General features: G+C 40.8%; 1 protein-coding gene across 1 annotated transcript in view; it reads right to left on the reverse strand.

The window, feature by feature from the left end:
- The window catches only part of UNC13C (unc-13 homolog C), a 536,500-nt gene that overhangs the window by 440,963 nt on the left and 73,622 nt on the right, over positions 1–21,915 (reverse strand). The gene's annotated exons all lie outside the window — the stretch shown is intronic.

The raw sequence follows: 21,915 nt of genomic DNA on the forward strand, positions 1-21,915 counted from the left end.
GCTGGAGAACCACGGTTGGCCAGGCCTGGCACAGGCCATTGCAGTTTCACATGTCACCTTGACAGAATTTGAATGTATGTCCGTGAGAAGAGTATGTGTTTCCATTCACACAATACTTCTAATATGATCAGCTTTATGCATTTGGCACATATACCATATATACTCGAGTATAAGCCTACTTTTTCAGAACATTTTTTAAGCTGAAAAAGCCCCCCTCGGCTTATACTCAAGTGAGGGTCCCAAGTCAATAAGTTTTCCCAGTTTTTTGTTGTGGTAATTAGGTGCCTCGGCTTATATTCGGGTCGACTTATACTCGAGTATATACGGTATATGGAAACACTAGGGGAAGGAAAGGGGAAAGGAATTTAGGCAATATAGAAGCTCAAGGTTGAATCACTAGTCTGTCACTACTAATACAAGGTTGCTAAGATATGTAATGTAAATTCACCTATAAAGAGATAAGACTTTGACAGGCTTACAAAGAAAATGTAAGGCAGTACTTCGCAGATGTAGGACACTGTAGACAGCAATCTGAATAATTATAACGAGTAACACAATGGAAGTAATATTCCCTAATGAGAGATCAGAGTCTATAGTCATACTGTACCATCAGGAAAGAGAAGTAATAAAATGGCCATTGTACCTACATCTTTTTTATTATAGCTCTATGGTCATAAGGTTGGGACAGTCTCTTAACTTCCATTCCCCTGTTTCGTTGACTGAGTGGGTTCATTCTCCATACGTTTTTTTGTTTTTTTTTGGGGGGGGGGGAGCAGAGTTGAATATGGGGAGAGATTTAAATGAATATCACATGCAGAAGATGCTTCATCTCATGTCCAGCATAAATGACACAACTGGCAGCGGACTTTCTCATCGGTATGTAATCATTTTGATGCTATTTACAATCTTGAGACCGATAGGTCAGAATGCCATCATTAATTTTCCCCAAAGCTAGAAAGGCCATCAATGAGTGCAAACCACCACAGGTTCTCATTCTACAGGTTCATAACATTGATTTTAATAATGTCATCATCGATTGTTAACCCAGCCATAGGCAACCCTAGTCCTATAGGACTCATGTAGCCTTTATGGTCCTGTAGACCCCAACTGCTAGTCCAGAAAGAGAAAAGCTCTTTATTTTAATACACTTATTTTTACTTTTCAGAAAAGGCATTTCAATTGCAGAATATTTTCAGATATACTTATGTAAAACATTTCCTTTTCTTTAAGCTTAACTTATAACTTAACAAAATAAATGTATTTTATTTTGCATTTGTTTAGTTTTCATACAGATATTGCTAGATATGGAAAAAGTATTTGTGAAAACCTCCAACTTATCTGCGCAAATGCGTATGCAGCCACAGATAGGATCAGCTCATAGGTGTCCCCACACCTCACAATAATTCTATATACACTAAACCCATTTTAGATATTGCTAGATATCATCAGTAATGTTTCTTCCAAACAAGCTGTTACTTTCAAATCTGCCATTTGAGCGAATCTGGACTTAAGCCAAATGGTTCAAGTGAAAGCAGACAGTACTGTGAGCACCAGTGGTTTTCCTCTAATTAACAAGTAAAGACCTACAGTAGCAGCAGTGAAGTTTTTAAAGATGCTGGCTGCAAGGTGGGCGTTTCGGTCCTTGCTTTTGATGAAAGAACTATAAAGGCACAGAAGTTCATTTTCTACAAAAGATGGTGCAGAAAAAAGAAAAAAATAAGGCCCATACACACTAGGCGATTTTCAATTGTGTATGGGCCAGCGATGCCAGCAATCTATATATTACTGATACCACTGGACACCAATGAATATCTATAAGCCAGTAATATATATATAGCTGGCACATGCCAGCCATGCATATATTACTGGCACCAATGTTATTTTTTAAACATTTATATATACATTGCTGGCACATGCCAGCAATGTATATATTACTGGCACCACTGCCCACCAATGCATATTTATAAGCCAGTAATATATACATTGCTGGCACATGCCTGCAATGTATATAGTACCACCGCCACTGGCCACCAATGCATATTTTATTATGGCGGCAAAGTATACATGTATACATTACCATCACCACTGGCCACCAATGTATAGTTTATTTAGGGTTACCACACATCCAGGATTCCTCCGGATAGTCCGGTAATTAAGCCTGATGTCCGCTAATGCAGAGTGTGTGCGTGCCGCTAAGAGAGATAGCCGGCCTGAGAAGCACATCTGCAGCTATTTCGCTCCCTGCCGCACAACACTCTCGGCCCAGCTGTGTGGCTGATGCTTTTTCCGACCTTAAATTTCCCCATGGCAATGAGCACTTTAGTCCCACATGGCATCAAGCGAGAAGGCACTGGCATCGAGCATAAAGATGCTGGCTTTGAGCAAGAAACCCCTAGCAATTAACATATAGGTAAGCGGCACAAATGTGGCATAATATGTAATAGCCATTATGGTGTGTGGTATAATATGTAAGGGGCATCACTGTATGCTGCATAATATTTAATGGGCATCACAGTGTGCGGCATTATGGTATGTAGCGTAGTGGGCATCATGGTGTATATCAAAATGTGGTTTTGATATACACCTTTGTTTTGAGAAATTCCCATTTAGTGGCCCGCTACTTGACCCACCTTATCATGTTTTTTTAACCTTTGCTAAAATTGTATTCTTGATTTTGAACACCGTAATGCCACTTAAACATTATGCCACCTATGCCCTTTACATGTTATGCCACACATGGCAATGGCCATGTGTGGCGTAACATGTAAAGGGCATGGGTGGCATAATGTTTAAGGGGCATTACGGTGTTCAAAATCAAGAATACAATTTTAGCAAAGGTTAAAAAAACATGATAAGGCGGGTCAAGGGGCGGGCTGTAGGTGGGTCAAGTAGCGGGCCACTAAATGGGAATTTCTAAAAACAAAGGTGGTAACCTTAATTTTATTATGGCAGTAGGGTATACATTGCTGGCGGAGGTGAATGGATTTCTCCCTATGCACACGGTTGCAAATACAATTGTAGCCGTGCACATGGGTGGGATTTCCCCAGGTGGGGCGGGCTCTGAATATATGCAGCCCAGCGATCAGTTTTCAATCATGCACCAAGAACAGACATGCACCAAATAAAATGGCCCCTGGTCCCACCCTTGGAATTCAAACCCAGCCCATTATGTAAATAGCCTTTTATATGAAAGATTTTCAGCCTTTGGTCTCCTGAACATCTCTTGCTCTTTGGGGAAAATAGCTCAGTGTGTACGCACTACTTTGGTGAAAATATATTCCAGAGATTTTGGAAAAATGAAAATCTCCTAGTGTGTATGGGCATTTACAATAAAGACAAGATTTACAATTTTGTAACAGAAACTAATACAAGTACAAATTATGTGATCCTGAAATCAATACATCAATGACTTATCCTTGTGAGAATGTATTTGTTTCCCTTTCCTGCCATCCTGGAAATTATGTTACTATAACTGCATTTAGCTTTCTGTCTGTGGTTTGTACACATTGTGTTAATAACCAAGGACAAACTTGAAATTGAGTAATGCCACAAATCTCTAATGCAAAGAAAACAATGTTTTTGTTTTATAGCGCATCTCTTTTGGCATCTAGTAACCTAATGGTAATGGTACAACCTAAAGCCACACAACAGAAATCGGAACATAGTTATGACACTGTGCACTGGACGTGATCTGTGACCAGCTCTGAACCCCAAGTCACTCTGTACACACAAATTAAGACTTTTTTTTACAAGATCTGTACAACAAACTCTTGCTATATAAGACATGTAGTTTACAGTTACTCATATTTATTATAAATCCACCAGCCTTTAATGTGCTTACCATGTATAGAAGATAATTAATGAGGTTGCACAAGGGCCCCACAAAATGTGTTTCCATGGTAATAATCTTTGCTCATTTTTGCTCACCATCTTTATGTGCTGTAATTGCCACAAGACGCACATGACGTAAGTCTGCTACAAAGCCTTGCCGTTAGTTCCATTTTAAATGATATATACATTTTACATTGTGGCATTCCCGCACATCAAAACCTGCTCACATCTAACACATACAGAAAAGAAACAAGCAAACAGAAAGTCCCGACTGTTTACATGGTCTCTTGTCAAAACCACTTGTTGGGGAGATATCAGCATAATTAGGGCCTCAACACATGATAATTAGCCATATATTTTATTTGTGAGACTCGCCTGAAAAAGTGATACTATATATATATTTCCAGGATATGAAAGGAGACGATCACATGAAGCTCATACGCGATTCTAGGACACCCTGCTTCTGCCAGGTTCACTGGCCACTAACCATACACATTGTGATGCGGCTTTCAGTATCATCACAATAATTTGCTATGCGCTTATTCCTGAACTTAAATAATTTAAAAGAATAATAAAATAGGTTGTGTATTATGTGTGTTCTATGGTTTTCATTACCACCTTTATGCTGATGATACCCTAATCTATCTCTCCTCCCCCGACTTATCCCCATCACTCCTGTCCAAGGTCTCCGAATGCCTCACGGCCATCTCAGCCTGGATGACCCAACGCTTCCTGAAACTAAACATGGCTAAAACTGAACTTCTAATCTTCCATCCCCCGAACATCCCCTCTTCTCCCACTATCTCCATCAGCATTTGTGAAACCGAGATCACGTCCACCGACCAAACGCGCTGCCTCGGTGTCATCATTGACTCCTCCCTCTCTTTCACCCCCCACATTCGTGCTCTCTCACAGTCTTGCCGCTTTCACCTACGCAACATCTCAAGCATCAGACCATTCCTCTCCACTGACGCAACCAAAATTCTCATTCACTCTCTTGTCATCTCCCGCCTTGACTACTGCAACATCCTTCTCTCTGGGCTACCCCTCACCTCTCCAATCCATTTTTAACGCTGCTGCTAGGCTCATCTTCCTCTCCCGCCGCTCTACCTCCGCCTCCCCCCTCTGTCTATCTCTTCACTGGCTCCCCATTCCTTTCCGAGTTCTCTTTAAACTCCTCACCACCACCTACAAGGAGCTCTCCTCCTCCACAGCTCCCTACCTCTCTTCACTGATCTCTATCCACACTCCCTCCCGTCCTCTTCGCTCCATCGCTGACCGCCCACTGACCTCTCACCGAATCACCTCCTCCGACTCCCGTGTCCAAGATTTCTCTCGCGCTGCCCCCCTGCACTGGAACAACCTCCCGCCACCCATCAGGCTATCTGATTCCCTTACCTCTTTCAAGCGCTCCCTCAAAACCCACTTTTTTCGACTAGCCTATCCCTCCTCCTAACCTCTTTTGATCCTCCTATCCTGCCTCCGTTCCCCTCCGTTCCTACTTATCCTATTGTATTTCGTTCGTCCATCCACCTATTTTTAGTATGTAAACTCTTATGAGCAGGGCCCTCCTTCCTCACGTACTCACCCTACCTCATTACCTCACCTGTGCTCCTGTCCTGTTCTTCCCTTCCTCTACTTCATCTTCAGTCTCCTTGACAATTTTGACACCTACTTCTGAACTGATGCTGATTTTAGTTCTACCAGCTATACCCCTATTTATACTGTATCTTTCATTTCGGAGCTGTGTGCCCCGTTTTCAAAGTGAATAGATGAGACTTTGAAAACGGGGCACACAGCTCCGAAAAGTCAGTTCTTTGTTCAATTACAAGAAATATAAGTATTTGAAAAGACCCATCCGAGTGCCGCTGTTTTTCTTTGCACGCTACCTACCAAGTTCCAGGAGGCACCGTGGGCAGCTGACTGACCCTGGGAGAGTGCCGGGCCGACAGAACGATATATATATATATATATATATATATATATATCTAGAGGAAGAAAGAAGTGGGCGCTCCAATAGTGTATTACCACTTAGTTTTTAAAGGTTTTTATTGATATAAAACAGAACAAACGAATGGGATCATGTACCGCAGCATGCGGCTGTTACCTACCGCTGGCTTCACAGCATGAACCGAGTACTCCGTACTCAAAAGGGTAGGAGAGATTACACTCCACACTCAGCTCGATTACAGCTCCACTGACACAAACTTCACAGAGACGCTAGGCCACGACCCTACGCGTTTCGTCACAACGGACTTCGTCAGAGGGCACCGTGAGCAGCTGACTGACCCTGGGAGAGTGCCTGGCTGACAGAACGATATATATAATATATATATATATGTATAAATTCCTGGAAATTCCGCACCTATCACAGACGAGTCACCACGGTGGTACTCACTCCAAGGATAAGATATCCAGACAATAAAGAGCAAAAAAAGAGGGCACTCACCTTTGTCAAAACCAAGCAATATCAAGAGCAGGTGTTCATGGTGGAAGGACCTGCTCTTGATATCGCTTGGCTTTGACAAAGGTCTGTATTAAGACCGAAACGTTAGCCCTGTCATGTAAGCATCAATAAATCGTTTTTTTCTTTAAATTTATTCAACGATTGGTGAGTGCCCTCTTTTTTTGCTCTTTATATATATATATATATATATAAAAAATATACAACAGCTGATGGACGGCGGCACTCAGAAATAACGACACGTACACATGCCAGTATCTGCCAACGTTTCAATGTCGGAACATTTTCGTCAGGGCATAAATATATATATATTTATTTTTTTTATTATCCCAACCATGTCCCCCTTCCCCAGGGAAGGTTTAAGAAAGGAGGGGCCTGTGTACAGGCTCCGTGTGGTTCTACTCCTCTTTGACAATGCAGTAGATTTTTCACCAGCATATACTGTACATGAGCAGGTCTCTAGGAAAATGTCTTTCATACCTTGTCCTCAGGGACATCCCTACTGTGCATGCGCAAATACCTGGGAAAATGGCCATGGTGGACATTTTCCAAAGATTTCTGCAGCCAGCACGGTGCCAACAAAGTGAAAAGTATAATAGTATGGGTGCAAGGGGTGCACTGTGTGGGCAGCCCTAGACCTTTAAGCCCCTGTCAACTTACAAACCCTTCTTGCATTATAGATACACCAGGGCTCTTCACATATATTAAACCAACAGGTGGTCCACATAAACCAGTCTTCTGAGTCTGGGTCCTATGTTAACACTGCAGACAATGTAATCTAAACTGAGATGCCACTTCTAGGATCTTCAGACAAACCATCAGTTGCAGTAATGAAATGCGCACCAGCTCTGTGGTAGATAAATCTTCTCCATCTGAGTATGGTGTCCTGGGTGAGCACGTGTGCATCTTTGGACAAAGCCGCTTCCAGTTTCACACCTGTTTCATCTTAGTCAACCCATTATCTCCCATGAATACCCACTGACATGGCGTCCATTTCTGTACTGGATCTCTGAACAGTAACAATGGGGATGCATGTGTGGTGGGACTGAAATGCTAGTGCAGACTTACATCACCAGCCAACTACGATCTGCATTGTGACACTGTGTGCGTGCGCCTTAGAATCATACCCTCGGTCTTTACAACAAAAGTGGGAATTCATCAGAACCGGTCTCTGGCAAGTGAAAGTTGTATGCAAAGCGTTTTGTGCTATTATGTCAGCATAAGCTGCATTTCTAAACATATTTCCCAATGAACTGACCTGAAACCACTGGATAATAAATAATAACCAGCATCTGACACTTGTACATCACATCAAATATTTAATGCATGACCGTATTCCTAAGCAGGAAATGGTTAATAATCAAGTAAGAAAGTAACACATGTATATAACCCCAAGACAACTGTGGGTAACCGTAACTTGTGGACATACTGTAAATTAATTATGTACTTTACTACCTTTAGCATAATAAACCCCTACTTTGAGAAATGGTATATTCTTCTTGATGAACAAGTGTTTAGAACCCTGGCCTTATTCTGACAGGCGATATAAATGAATTCCAATGAATGTCACCATTATAAGTGGACAACACTAAGACCCTGACGCTTGATAAATGGTTATAGCAGGGAAATAATGAATATATATTGCAATATGTGGAGTAGTTGGAGTTGCTAAATGGCAACTATGAAAAGGGAATGAATTAATGCCTTTCTCCGCGAGCATGACCTCTTTATCTTCATGTAGAAGCGTAGCACAAATAAATTACATCATTTGCTGAAAAATGTGTCTATAAAAAAAAGTAAGTACTCCAGCACTGTACTGTAATATTAAAGTTTTAACATAAAGTATGAATCAGGTTGATTTTAATTTATCTCATGATACATTTGTTTTTGGAAATGTTAGCATATTTCATAGCTGCAACGGCTTCTCTGCCAACGCAAACATGCCATTAATAAAATACTATGTTTACAAAAAGAACAAAGTCATTACAGGACGACACTGAACTGTCATCTGTTATATTTAGGAAATTTCATCAATGAGGCATTGTTCCATCTGACAACATTTATGATCCCAAGCTGGGCTGTGCAAGAAAATTCCACAGTAATGCCTCTAAAATTAAAAGTTGTATTTCATATTGATGTTCTCATACACAAACAAATATATATATTATTTCTACATTGAATGAGTCATTTTAAATATATACAAATCATCCCCAAATTAAGCTCCTGTTTTCAAGGGTTTTTTTTATAGCACAAATACAAACTACAGATGGTCTCTTCATCCAGCCAGACCGCCTACAAAATATATTCAAGATTATTTGGATTTAAAACCGATAACGTCTTTTTTTCTCTTCTACTTTGAGGTTTTTGCTCAGAACTAAAGATTCTCCTGGCAGCATGATTTGATGTTGTTTTTTTAGTTATATTTTTAAATGCAATGCTTTTATTCTTTTGAAAAGCTGAAAATAAAAATGCATATTCATTAAATGTGGATCCTAGTAAAGGGTATGGATCATTTGGTCTACAACAAGTTGTTAGACAAGCATTAGGTCGACATGGTTTAAGGTCGACATGACTAAAGGTCGACATGGGTTAGGTCAACAGGGCCATTAGGTCGACAGGGGTAAAGTCGACAGGGTCATTAGGTCGACAGGGTCATTAGGTCGACATGGGTAAGGTCGACAGTGAAAAATTCGACATGTTTTTTTTTATCCTTATGTTGACACAGTCAACATAAACACTAAAATGTACCACCGCATCCCCTCGCAAGGCTTGCTTTGGGTGCAGTGCCTCACTGCGTTCGGCACACTATTCTATTCTCCCTACACGCCCTAGTGGATGGTAGGGCAAGAAATACCGCCTGTTGGCACATGTCGTGTCAACATGGACACCGAAACATACCGCTGTGCTCGCCATGCTTCGGGCATGGCGCCTCGCTATGCTCAGCACACTATTTTATTCTCCCCCATGCCCTAGTGGATGGTAGGATGTGAAATACCGCCTGTTGGCACATGTTGGCTCAAAAAACAGTTAAAAATAAATGTGGACCTAATAACCCTGTCGACCTAATGACCCTGTCGACCTAACCCATGTCGACCTAATGACCCTGTCAACCTAACCCATGTCGACCTTACTGCATGTCGACCTAAAGTCATGACTGTATCCCTTATAAACAGTATCTGTGCAATTATTAGGTGTATTACACTTACTCTAAAAGTTAAATGCACAGATTATACTGCTTACATGTCCATACTGTACTACACCAGGTCCTGCATATATGCAGATCACCCACAGCTGGATTTGTACAGAAACACGTTGGGACAAGGCTGACATCACTAGGCCCCACCCCAAAACCTTGTGATTTATGGGCCCACGGAGAGGGGGCGGGGCTTAAATTATGCAAAATGCCGATATTTGCATCATTTTAGCCTCGCTCCCTCTCCATGGACCCATTAATTCCAGTAATCGAATCAACAGGGAAGGTGGGTGCGGGGGCTCTAGGCAGAATTGCGCATGCGCAAACATCAGCCCTATGAACGGGACAGAATAAGGTCCACTGTGGACATATGCATTAAATGATTTTTTGGGGGGGTTGTTTTTTAATGTATATAAAATTTTGTGCAGTTTCTTCTTTATATTGGTTTTTATCTGTTTTTCCAACATTATAAAGTGGGATTTTTGCAGTTTATCTCCCTTGTTCCAGCAGTTTTTTTTCCAAGTATGATATTTATGTACTTGACTCATCAGGAGTTTTGTAGTGGTTTTTATATTCTTTGGTCAGATAACAGAAAATAAGAATAATTATATGGGATATACTGTAACTACAGGTTGAGTATCCCTTATCCGAAATGCTCGGGACCACGAGCTTTCTGGATAACGGAATTTTCCGGTTTTTGGAATAAAATAGTTTTAGGCATACTTACCTGTCCCCTGGTGGTGCCCAGTGGTTCTTCGGCATCCACGTCCCCGTCGTCTCCAGGAGTGATTTGCGCGAGTTCCCAGGCGCGCCGGTGATGTCACCAGCGCGTGCGCACTCGCGCTAAGCACTCCTGGGACCGCTGGAGACCGGAGAGGATGCTGAAGGCCTGCCATGGACGCCGGGGCAAATTAGTGCTCTATATAAATAATAAAAGTTTGTTAAAATCCTTTGCGAGTCCCGATGCGATCAGATCGCATCGGGACTCTCATCGCACGGCATGCATGGAGGGGCACAATTTAGACTATATAGTGCAGATCTGCACTATATAGTCTTGCCTGCACTCTCTATTTGGCTGCCGATTTGCGCTCACACGGCTCGCAAGCCCTAAAAAAGCATGCGATATGGCTTCCAAAGTTCACTATATCGGCAACATCAGAAGCCATATCTTACCGTGTGTACACACCATTAACCAAGTGGATATAGCTACATATATATATATATATATATATATATATATATATATATATACAGTATAAGCAAGATCAGTCTGAATAAGTACATTATACAGTCATATATACCGTATATTGGTGATACACTCAAAACTCTGACCAATCACACCAGTCCCTGTCCCAGTGGAGCTTACAATCGATACCACATGTACATGCACACTAAGTTTAACCTCAGTTGGGAGCCAATTAACGTATAAGCATATTTTTGGATTGTGGGAGGAAACCGGACTACCCAATTGGAAACCCATGTGAGTACAGAGAGAAAATACAAACTCCACACAGTAATGCTAACCATGAAACCGTTTGTACTGCCTTAATGACACACACACACACATATACATACACACACACACACACACACACACACACACATCCATTGTTCCTCTGTGGGTAATTTTCCCATTTCCACTATGGTATCTGAGAAAGTTTTACCCCCCCTGGCTGGAGATCATGGTGTAAATATAATGGGGGAAATTTACTAAGAAAAAAATCGTATTATAAATTGTATTCGTACAGCAAAATATGTGTATTTTAGGCATACTCATATTTTCGGCATTTACTATGCCAATATGACGTTTCGTATTTGTCGTAGTGTCGTAGTGATGGCGTATTCATGTCGTATATATTTCATTATACGAATATCTACGCCGTTGAAAGAATACGCCTATATTTAACATTGCACAGATGTATTTTACTAATTTACTAACGATGCGTATTCGTAAAAAGTGCATATACGAATCGTAAATGCCTACGATTCGTAAAAGTAATACGACAAAAAAATACACCTTCATTTTGAAGTGTATTTTACCTGATTCAATGCTACACATGTTGAAATATTTACAAATTAGTCCACAGACAATTCTAATAACAAATGCGTGCCTTATAAAAGGCCATTAAGCTCAGAAATACACTTCCCAGCTTCAAACATGGACGATTATGGCTATAATGAAAGCATACATTGAGGATGGAGAAGACAGCGAGGCTGCATTTGAGATAGAAACATCTGGCAATAGATGGAGTTCAGTGTCTGGCCGGCAGATTCGCAATAAGCTCATCCAGGCATCCTTCAGTGGTGAGTAACTACAGCACAGTGACGTGCGGTGGTGGCTGTGAACGGAGAGGCACTGTCACAGCCACCACCGCACCGCACCCCCCCCCCTCCTGGCTGCCGCATACACCCGCTGCCCCCCTCCTCCAGCAGCAGACAGCACCCGTCCCCTGCCGCAAACCTACGTCCCCGCCCGCTGTACCCCCCCCCCCCCCCGAAAAAAAATGATACTCACTGGGCAGGGGGCAGGGGAGAGGGGAGCAGCAGCCACACAGGCAGGGAACCGGGACTCGGGAGTCGGCAGTGGCACAGGTCACAGCATAGGGAGCAAACGCGGCACTGTCGGCTTACATGACAGGGGCTGCTGTGATTGGACAGCAGCCTGATCTGCTGTCCAATCACAGCAGCCCCTGTCAATTAGGCACTTCTAGAAGTGCCGCTTTTAGTGTTATTTTTAATGGATTTTTCAGACCACTGCTTAGCCCTGCCCCAAGCCTCGCCCCCCGCTTCGTCCCCTTGCAGTTCTATTTGGGAGGCACGCTTATCGTGCCTCCCAAACTAGGTTAAATCATTCAAACTAGTAAAATAATATAAAGAAAATACTTATGACACAGAACAAGTGTCATAGGTATATTCTTTGTATTATTTTTAAACAAATTGACAGGGGAAGCACTGCCTCCCCTGACTGCACATCCCTGCTACAGCATATTGCCAACAGAACTTTGTGTCAAAAGAGTTAGCAAAAACACACGAAAAAGGAAGCCATTGTGGTTTGCAAAAGAAGTAGCAAGTATTGTGAAAGCAAAAAAGTTGGCCTTTAAGAAATTTAAGAAGACGCAGAAGAATGAGGACAAAGAGGTGTATCTTGTTAGACAGAAAGAGGCTAAGAAGGTAATCAGATGTGCAAAAGCACAGGCTGAAGAGAAAATGGCCCAATCAGTGGGTAAAGGGGGGAAAACTTTTTTTAGGTATATAAGTGAAAGGAGAAAAACAAAAAGTGGAATAATAAGACTAAAGACAGAGAGTGGAAGTTTTCTTGAGGGGGACAATGTAATAGCAGATAATATTAATAATTATTTCTGCTCAGTATTCACTGCTGAAAGAGAGGGGAAGGGGCCACAATTAAGTTGCAAGTATAGTCAGAAAACTGAGGGAGAAACAAGTACATTTACAGAGGAGAAAGTCCTCACAGAACTCTCAAAACTGAAAGTGGATAAATCAATGGGGCCAGATGGGATACATCCAAGGATACTAAAAGAGCTCAAAGGGGAGCTGGTAAAACCAATAACAGAATTATTCAACCAGTCACTAGCTACTGGAGTAATCCCAGAGGACTGGAAAACAGCGAATGTAGTCCCACTGCACAAAAGTGGAAGCAAAGAAGAGGTAAGCAACTATCAACCAGTGAGCCTTACATCAGTAGTAGGGAAATTGATGGAAACACTCTTAAAAGAAAGAGTTGTAGAATATCTCAAAACCAGCAATTTACAGGATCCAAAACAGCATGGGTTTACTGGGGGAAGATCATGTCAAACAAATCTTATTGACTTTTTTGACTGGGTGACTAAAGTAATAGATCAAGGTGGGGCTGTAGATGTAGCTTATCTAGACTTTAGTAAGGCTTTTGACACTGTCCCACATCGCAGACTGTTAAATAAACTTGAAAGCTTGGGATTGGATTCTAAGATAGTTGAATGGATAAGAGCATGGTTGCAGGACAGAAAACAGAGAGTTGTAGTAAATGGAGTACAGTCAAAGGAGGGAAAGGTTACAAGTGGAGTACCCCAGGGATCTGTACTTGGACCAGTGCTTTTTAATATCTTTATTGGTGATATTGCAAATGGAATTGAGGGTAAAATGTGCCTTTTTGCAGATGACACAAAGGTATGCAACAGGGTAGACACACCAGGAGGGGGTAAAACAAATGATTGATGATCTAGGTAGATTAGAGGAATGGTCAAGAGCATGGCAACTACAGTTTAATGCCAAAAAATGCAAAATCATGCACTTGGGTTGCAAAAATCCAAAGACTAAATATAGTATAAATGGCACTATAATGGAAACTACTGAGGAAGAGAGGGATCTAGGTGTCACTATTTCAGGGGACTTAAAGGCAGGTAGGCAATGTAACAAAGCAATGAAGAAGGCAAGTCAGTTGCTTGGTTGCATAGGGAGAGGTATCAGCAGTAGAAAGAAAGAAGTAATAATGCCACTGTATAGGTCATTGGTACGACCTCATCTAGAGTATTGTGTTCAGTTCTGGAGGCCATATCTCCAGAAGGATATAAATACATTAGAGACTGTACAAAGAAGGGCAACTAAAATGGTGCATGGCCTACATCACAAAACGTACCAGGAAAGACTAAAAGATCTTAATATGTATACTTTAGAGCAGAGAAGGGAAAGGGGGGACATGATAGAAACTTTCAAATATATCAAGGGTTTTAACAAGGTACAGGTGGGAGACATTCTTCCCAGGAAGAGGAGCAACAGAACACGAGGACATGCACTGACACTGGGGGGAGGAAGGTACAGGTGGGAGACATTCTTCACAGGAAGAGGAGCAACAGAACACGGGGACGTGCACTGAAACTAGAGGGAGGAAGATTCAGGGGAAATTTGAGGAAGAATTACTTCACAGAAAGAGTAGTAGATAAGTGGAATAGCCTCCCATCAGAGGTGGTAGAGGCAAATACAGTAGTACAATTTAAACATGCTTGGGATAGGCATATTGATATCCTTACAAAAAAATAAGGATCAAATATGGTTTGAGGTAACATGTTTAAAAAAGGGGCAGACTAGATGGGCCAAGTGGTTCTTATCTGCCGTCAAATTCTATGTTTCTATGTTTCTATGTAATCCATGCTATATGCAAACAGCACACCAAAATATCATTGACAATCCTACACTCACAAAGTGGCTTTATGTGTGCTCCATTATTATTTGTATCAGCAAGTTGCTTGAAGATTTAGTTGCATTGTCATATTCACATTGCTCACAGCATCTTTGTGATGGTTTCAATGCAACTAACATATGTGGCTTTTTTTTTCCAAAACATATCAATACATCTTATTGTGGTAACTGTAACTTATTCCAAACTCTTTCTTCCCTGTAAGCTGATTGTGTGCTTCTCCCCCACACATGTGGATGGGGCTTGTGTTCCTGGGTAGTATGGTACCTGGATTACACCTCGTGTGATTTCATTTGTCAGTAAGGATTGTGGCAAAAAACAAGACTATAAAAGGTACAAACTGTAAAATGAACAAGACAAATACTAGCACAAGACAACTTACACAACAATACACACTCAGATAACAAAATCCAACAACTACTCCACACCAACACTCTCCGGCAGACACCAAACTACACCCACAAGGAGTTTGGGCCTTGTACAGGACTTATATATGCCTGGGTCCCTCCCTCCCAAGTTAAAAAACAGCAGACCAATCACTAATATGCTTTCAGTTTAGTGATGACGCATGTGGAATAATTACGATTTTTCGTATTTTAAATACGCAGATTCGTATTTTATGTGGGACAAATGTCTAGATTTAGTACGACATACGTAATTTTACATACGCCACATGGAAAATGTACGGAAAAGATTAATACGGCTCAAAAATATGACTACTATTATGTAAAAAAAACATCAACATTTGCATCACATGTAGAGTTAATTTTGAAACATTTGTGGCTGGGTCCTAAACTTTCATGTGTAAGTCACATTCAGTTTTGTAGGGTTCAAGATGAACAGTGATGCCAGACAATAACGTGCACCTATATTGTTGAAAGTGGAGCGTGATATTGTGCAGTGTTCATGTTGTGGCCCCTTCATGTATAAAAATGGCCACAGTGGCTACTAATGAGCATGTGAGCTCCAGTGAGAATCATGTTTACCTGATAGATAACCAATGTTATAGCATCGTGCTCCATTGGTACCTACTGTACATACACTCACCAGCTGGTAAGCTATATACAGAAGGAGCCGAGCTCCCTCTTGCTGGCGAATCATCAGAACATCACCGCTGGCGATCCGCCAGCAGCCCAGCTCTCCATCGGACTGAGACGCGCGTGCGTCTCATGCGCACGGGCGTCAGTGTCCGTGCGGCGGGGCGACGGGAACCTGAGATGCGCGCGCGTCCCCTTTCACAGATACAGATGGCGGCTGGCGGGGGATGGCGGCTGGTGTAGCCATCGCCATCCCCTGCAAGGAAGAAACCCGCTCCATCTGTAACACCCAGCTCCATCTACCAATCTACCAGTGTGTATAACAGTGAATACAACTGTTCCACCATAATATTTAAACGACATGAATATAGAATTATAAGTTGATACTGTCCAAATTAGTTTATGTGAGAGGTTTGCGGAAGAACAAACACATAAAGTATCTGAATAATGTTATAGTTATTATTGGGAAAAGTAGTGTAGCTATGAATTAACAACTTTGTAATACAGGAAATAAGCAAATGTAGGACCATTATCACAATATTTGTTAAATAAGAGGTACAATATGTGATCTGTGGGTAAAGTAACAGCTCTACAATGTATCTATGTCTTTTTACATCCACAGTGCACTGCTGACTCAACAGAAGAATGCTACGTTCCCGACAAAACCAAGAATTGAAGGATTATGCTGTATGTGTTTGGTTGAATGCAGATTTCTCTATCACTGTCAGAGTGAGAAACTAGGTCACATACATTGCTCCTTGAAAGACTGCTTTTGAAAAATGCTTAGAAATCTAGTTTATGTGCACGGGTATTGTTTCCATAAAGGTCTGAAGCCTTCCAGAGCAGGATGTTAATGCCTGTCATCACCCAACTTGCTGTAGGGCTGTTGCACTTAAAACTGTAATTAACATGGATTTTCAAAATAAAGTCAGCATTATTTCTCCAAACACATTATGTCCTCGGGAGAAGACACATGACCTAGATCTTTATCCATTTAGGACATGATTCAATTAATTTGGAAGTATTGAAAAATAATATCCAATGTGATTTCATACTGTCAATATAAAACCATATTGATTATCTTAAAGGCACAGAGGAAGAACAAAAACAAAACACAATATTCCTTTCTTATTAAGATTTTAGTAACAATCAATTGCCGTTCTTTCTTTTTGTTCCAGCTTAATACGTCTTGTGGTTTATTCTGTGTTGAAGGCATAAGTCACTGAAGCATTTTTGATGAGAAACTGCTTTTAAAAAAGAATAGTGTTCTCATCTCTATCATTTAACATGTTAAAAATAGCTAAACCCATTAAAAAATCATGGGATAGGAAAGGAAGGTTTTCTTTTTACTTCTTACTCTTAAAACACCATTGGGCAAAACAAATGGAATCGGAATCAAGGAAGCAGATCATTAAAACACATATGGTCCATAATCAATGAGCTGTAATTACATCTGGACAAATAGTCAACTATATACTGTGCAGTCATTTAGACAAGCAATAAACAAACCCAAGGCATGTGTTTACCATATATACTGTACTGTATTACTTCAAAAACAGTGTATAAATCCTGCCGGAACTCAAAGTTGCCAAAGAACACATTTTGATTTAATACACAGAATTTCACAACTTATCAATATTCCTAACACTCTCCCCTGTGGAACAAGCAGTAGGCTTAATTTCAAGTCAACACTTATTCAGGCAATCAAGTCTCAGTAGTGACTCAAGGGAACTTACTTAAATGTTAACTAGAAAAATATTGAAAATCATACTTTTTTTTTAACCTTGATCCATACAGTATGAACATAGTTTTCAATTAGATAAAACTACAAATTACTGGTGAGCAATGTTGGTATTAGCCTTCTTAATATTGCAAAACCATTGCATAGTGTGTAAAGATATTGTTTATTCTATCACATTAGCCCCCATCCAAAGTGAGCTCAGAATCATGAGATCATACCATCACAATCATCAAAAAAATACTTCTGAACAGTGGAAGCGAAACAAGCGGAGCCATAGAAACTCCACGCAGAGTGTAGCATGGTCAGAATCCATACAAAGAACTGAACTTGGCAACATAGAAAAGCTATCCAGGGTGCTGCCCATAATATATATTTATAAATCCCCAAATTATGGAGAACATTACAGGTAGAGTCTACCATATGCAAAATTCCAAAATACGAAATAGAGAGTTTTTGAGTATGACTGAGATTAAGACATCTTTGCTTTCTCATGGTTCAATGTAAAAAAAAAAAAAAAACCTTGTTTAATGTAAAAAATATTGAATACAATTATTTTCAGCATTAAACATTTTCAAAAACACTACTCTCGGTGCTGAAAACCTCCTTTTCTTTTACACATAGAAAACACAATATGATGCACTAAGAGGCTTCATTTTAAACGTATGGCACATCACTACAGTTGATAGAACCAAAAAGGTTGGTGAATAAAACATGCATAAAATATTTAATAAAATGCTTATAGTCCACCATAGGAAAAAAGGGGTATTGTACCAAAAAGTAAACCTAGATTTGTTTTAACATCTCCTCGGAACAGGAATCAGTAGCACCATCCTGGAGCACAAATTATTTCCCTGATGTTCTTACCAATTCAGCAGAGTCTTTATTAAGGGCTCTCATATAAATCTTAACAATCACTCTAATTTTTGGTTAACGTGACCAATATTTCATAAACATAGCATGCATAATCCATTTTATACCCACTTATTCCAATTTACATATTCTGTATTTTATTTAAAATACCATAAACATATTAAATCTCATAAAATAAATTTGGGACTCGTGCTTCTACTTCCAGTATTGGTGTGGAACACATTGTCCATTGCCAGGTTCTGGCTTTCATATAAATAAATATAAATGTCAAATTGTACAAATATGTTTTGAAAACACCTTTTCATGTTACTGCTTTATCAAGTAACTGACTCTTTGATTTAGTAACAATGTAAAATTCCTGTGGGTCTATAGCAGCCCATACACGTCCCGATGCAGGTGTGTGTTGTTGGCTTCAATAGCAGGGATCACATTGCATTGCATTGCCTGTGCATGCGTTATGCATGCAGTGCGATGCAATGTGATGAAAACTAAGTACAAAAAGTATGTGCAAGCACATACTTTCTGTACTGTGCGATGAGGTGCCGCGGGAGCGCGCACCTCAAAGCACAGAACGCACAGCCCGGCATCGCAGCGTGTATGGGCTGCTTATATACTAAACCTTGGATGGAAATAAAGTGGAAGGAGATTGTGGGGGATTCAATCCCAGACAATATTTATGATCATCAGAAATATCATTTATTTTTGTGTAGAATAGATTGAAATCACATTAGATCTATGCAATGTTGTTCTTTTTTTCTGACTTTCGGAAAAAAAAACAAAAGCCGAAAAAGACGTGTTTCTACAAATCTGCATATTTTTATTTTACACAGAAACGGCTAACTCTCAAATTAATCTCGGCCGATGTTTCTACCCAGATGAAATATCGGTAAAGATTGCCACTTACTCATTAAATGGAATATAGATGAGGAAAACAGAGATTAGACAGTACTTAAGAAAAGTAAATGAAAGAAAGCAGCACTCAGTGCTATCCTGTTGTTCCTGCCCCTTCTTTCCTAACAAAGTGGAAGAAGTGAACAGAGGAGTTAGAATCCCTGCATCTGGTCACATCATCAGTAGTATAACTATCAAGGGGATACCACTGCTATGGGGGCCGGTGGCTTGAGGGGGCCCCAAAGGCAGTGGTTTTCATTTTTTCTATGTAATTACTTATGCTGCATGCCAGGGATGGGGTTCAGGCAGTTTACTTACTGGGGCACAGGGAAGGAGGGGATGCTACAGGCAGCGCCAGTGTTGCGCAGCTGATGGATGTGCACTGATTGTGCGTGAATTGTCCATCAGCCGTGCACCACCTGTGCTTCTTCTGTAGGCACAAGTACACTCTGGATTCTATATAAGAAGCTGATTTGCCTTCCTCCCAGTACACTGCGGGACCCCAAACCTGGCCTGCGGCAGCAGTAATTGAGAGTATAAAAGTTGCAGTGGGATTGCCTTGGGAACCCCACAAGCTGCCGGGCCCCATAACAGCTGCATGCGTTGCACCCTCTACAGTTAGAGGGTCTGGCCGGTGTGTGTCCATCTATTCCCCCTCCCATCTGTCAGTCTATATCCCTCCTGTCCACCTGTTTGCCCCAATACAGTGTTTTCTGCCCATTAATCTGCCAATGTTTTTGTCCGTCCATCTCTGCTCTTCCAGTCCATCCACTTATATTCCCATATGGTGCTCTATTTGTATGTCTATGCCCCATCCCAACCATCAATCTGTCCATCTATCACTGCTCATCCATCTATACCCCCATATGGTACGCTATCTGTACTTCTGTCCATCTATGCATCCAAGTTGTTATTATTTTTTAATTCAAGTGCACATTTTTATTTTTATTTCTAAATTCATAATTTATTATATATTTTTTAAATATGGGATTATATGCTTTTTAAATAAATATATTGTTATATACCCAATTGATCCTATAGAGTCCTGATTATATGTGGGGGGCGGGATTGGCAGGGGATTTGATGGTGACATGTACAGTATATAATCTGTAATTGTGTGTTAAAGCAGTTATGTACCGAGTGCCGCCTACATATATATCTCACTATTGCTCAACTCTATGTGGTGAAGTACCGCCAGCGTTGATTAAAAGCCACTCAACAGACTAAATTATTCCTTTTTGTGCTAAAAGATGTCAGAACAGAAATGGAAAGCAATTTTTGCAGGGACACTGATCTTGCTGCATATGGGGAGAAGGAGGAAGGAGCAGATAGTGACTGGCTACTGGCTCCACTGGGTGGAAAGTTTCTAGGCTAAAAATTGTCACAGTTCACAGTAAAAGAAAAATCTGTCACGGCTCACAGGGAAAGTACATTGCAGAAGCCGTAATTTTGTCGGGCTTTTAACTAATATTGAAAAAGCAAAGAAAACACAAAAAGCAGTGCTAACAATCAAAGATGAGTGAATCAGATTTCAAAAAGTTATAACAATTTATTAAAAAAACAATAATTTAAAAATTCATGTATAGCAGCATTTTATATGACATATGAATAGATCATACGTAGATGCAAATTGAATGGGTGCACATGAACGTTGAATTTAAAATCAATATAAGGTGACCAGATCTCACGTGTATATGAATATACCCATCCGGGGTGGAGGATAGAAGAAACCCGCACTGTCCATACTAGATGGTAGTCCCAAAGATTATGATGGAGTCCAGGGAATGGCGATTTGTATTCCTGTGGGCTCACCGAGGGAGTGGCTGATGTTGTGTGAGCCTACCTTCAACCTCGTGGCCAAATGTCCAGGTTGGTAGTTGAATTGAGCCGTAGACTTCCAATATTGTTAGGGAAAGATGGTGGTCGGACGATTCAGCAGGTGGAACCTCCAAAGTGTTTGTCCAGGATCTGGTACCAATAGTCCAACGCGTTTCGCTGTCCAAATGTCAGCTTTGTCAAGGCATGCCTTAACAAAGCTGACGTTTGGACAGCGAAACTCGTTGGACTATTGGTACCAGATCCTGGACAAACACTTTGGAGGTTCCACCTGCTGAATCGTCCGACCACCATCTTTCCCTAACAATATTGGAAGTCTACAGCTCAATTCAACTACAGTACCAACCTGGACATTTGGCCACGAGGTTGAAGGTAGGCTCACACAACATCAGCCACTCCCTCGGTGAGCCCACAGGAATACAAATCGCCATTCCCTGGACTCCATCATAATCTTTGGGACTACCATCTAGTGTGGACAGTGCGGGTTTCTTCTATCCTCCACCCCGGATGGGGATATTCATATACACGTGAGATCTGGTCACCTTATATTGATTTTAAATTCAACGTTCATGTGCACCCATTCAATTTGCATCTACGTATGATCTATTCATATGTCATGAAAATGCTGCTATACATGAATTTTTGAATTATTGTTTTTTTATAAATTGTTATAACTTTTTGAAATCTGATTCACTCATCTTTGATTGTTAGCGCTGCTTTTTGTGTTTTCTTTGCTTTTTCTATATTGTATGGGGACTGACCCTCCCCACCCAAGCAGCTGCTCTTATTGAGGCAACAACTCTACCAAAGCGCTCCTAAGAGTATACACAGTAGTGTCTACTCATCTTTTTTGGTACACAA

The sequence above is a fragment of the Crinia signifera genome, chromosome 4 (assembly GCF_055691185.1).
Source record: "Crinia signifera chromosome 4, ASM5569118v1, whole genome shotgun sequence".
Lineage (NCBI taxonomy): Eukaryota > Metazoa > Chordata > Amphibia > Anura > Myobatrachidae > Crinia > Crinia signifera.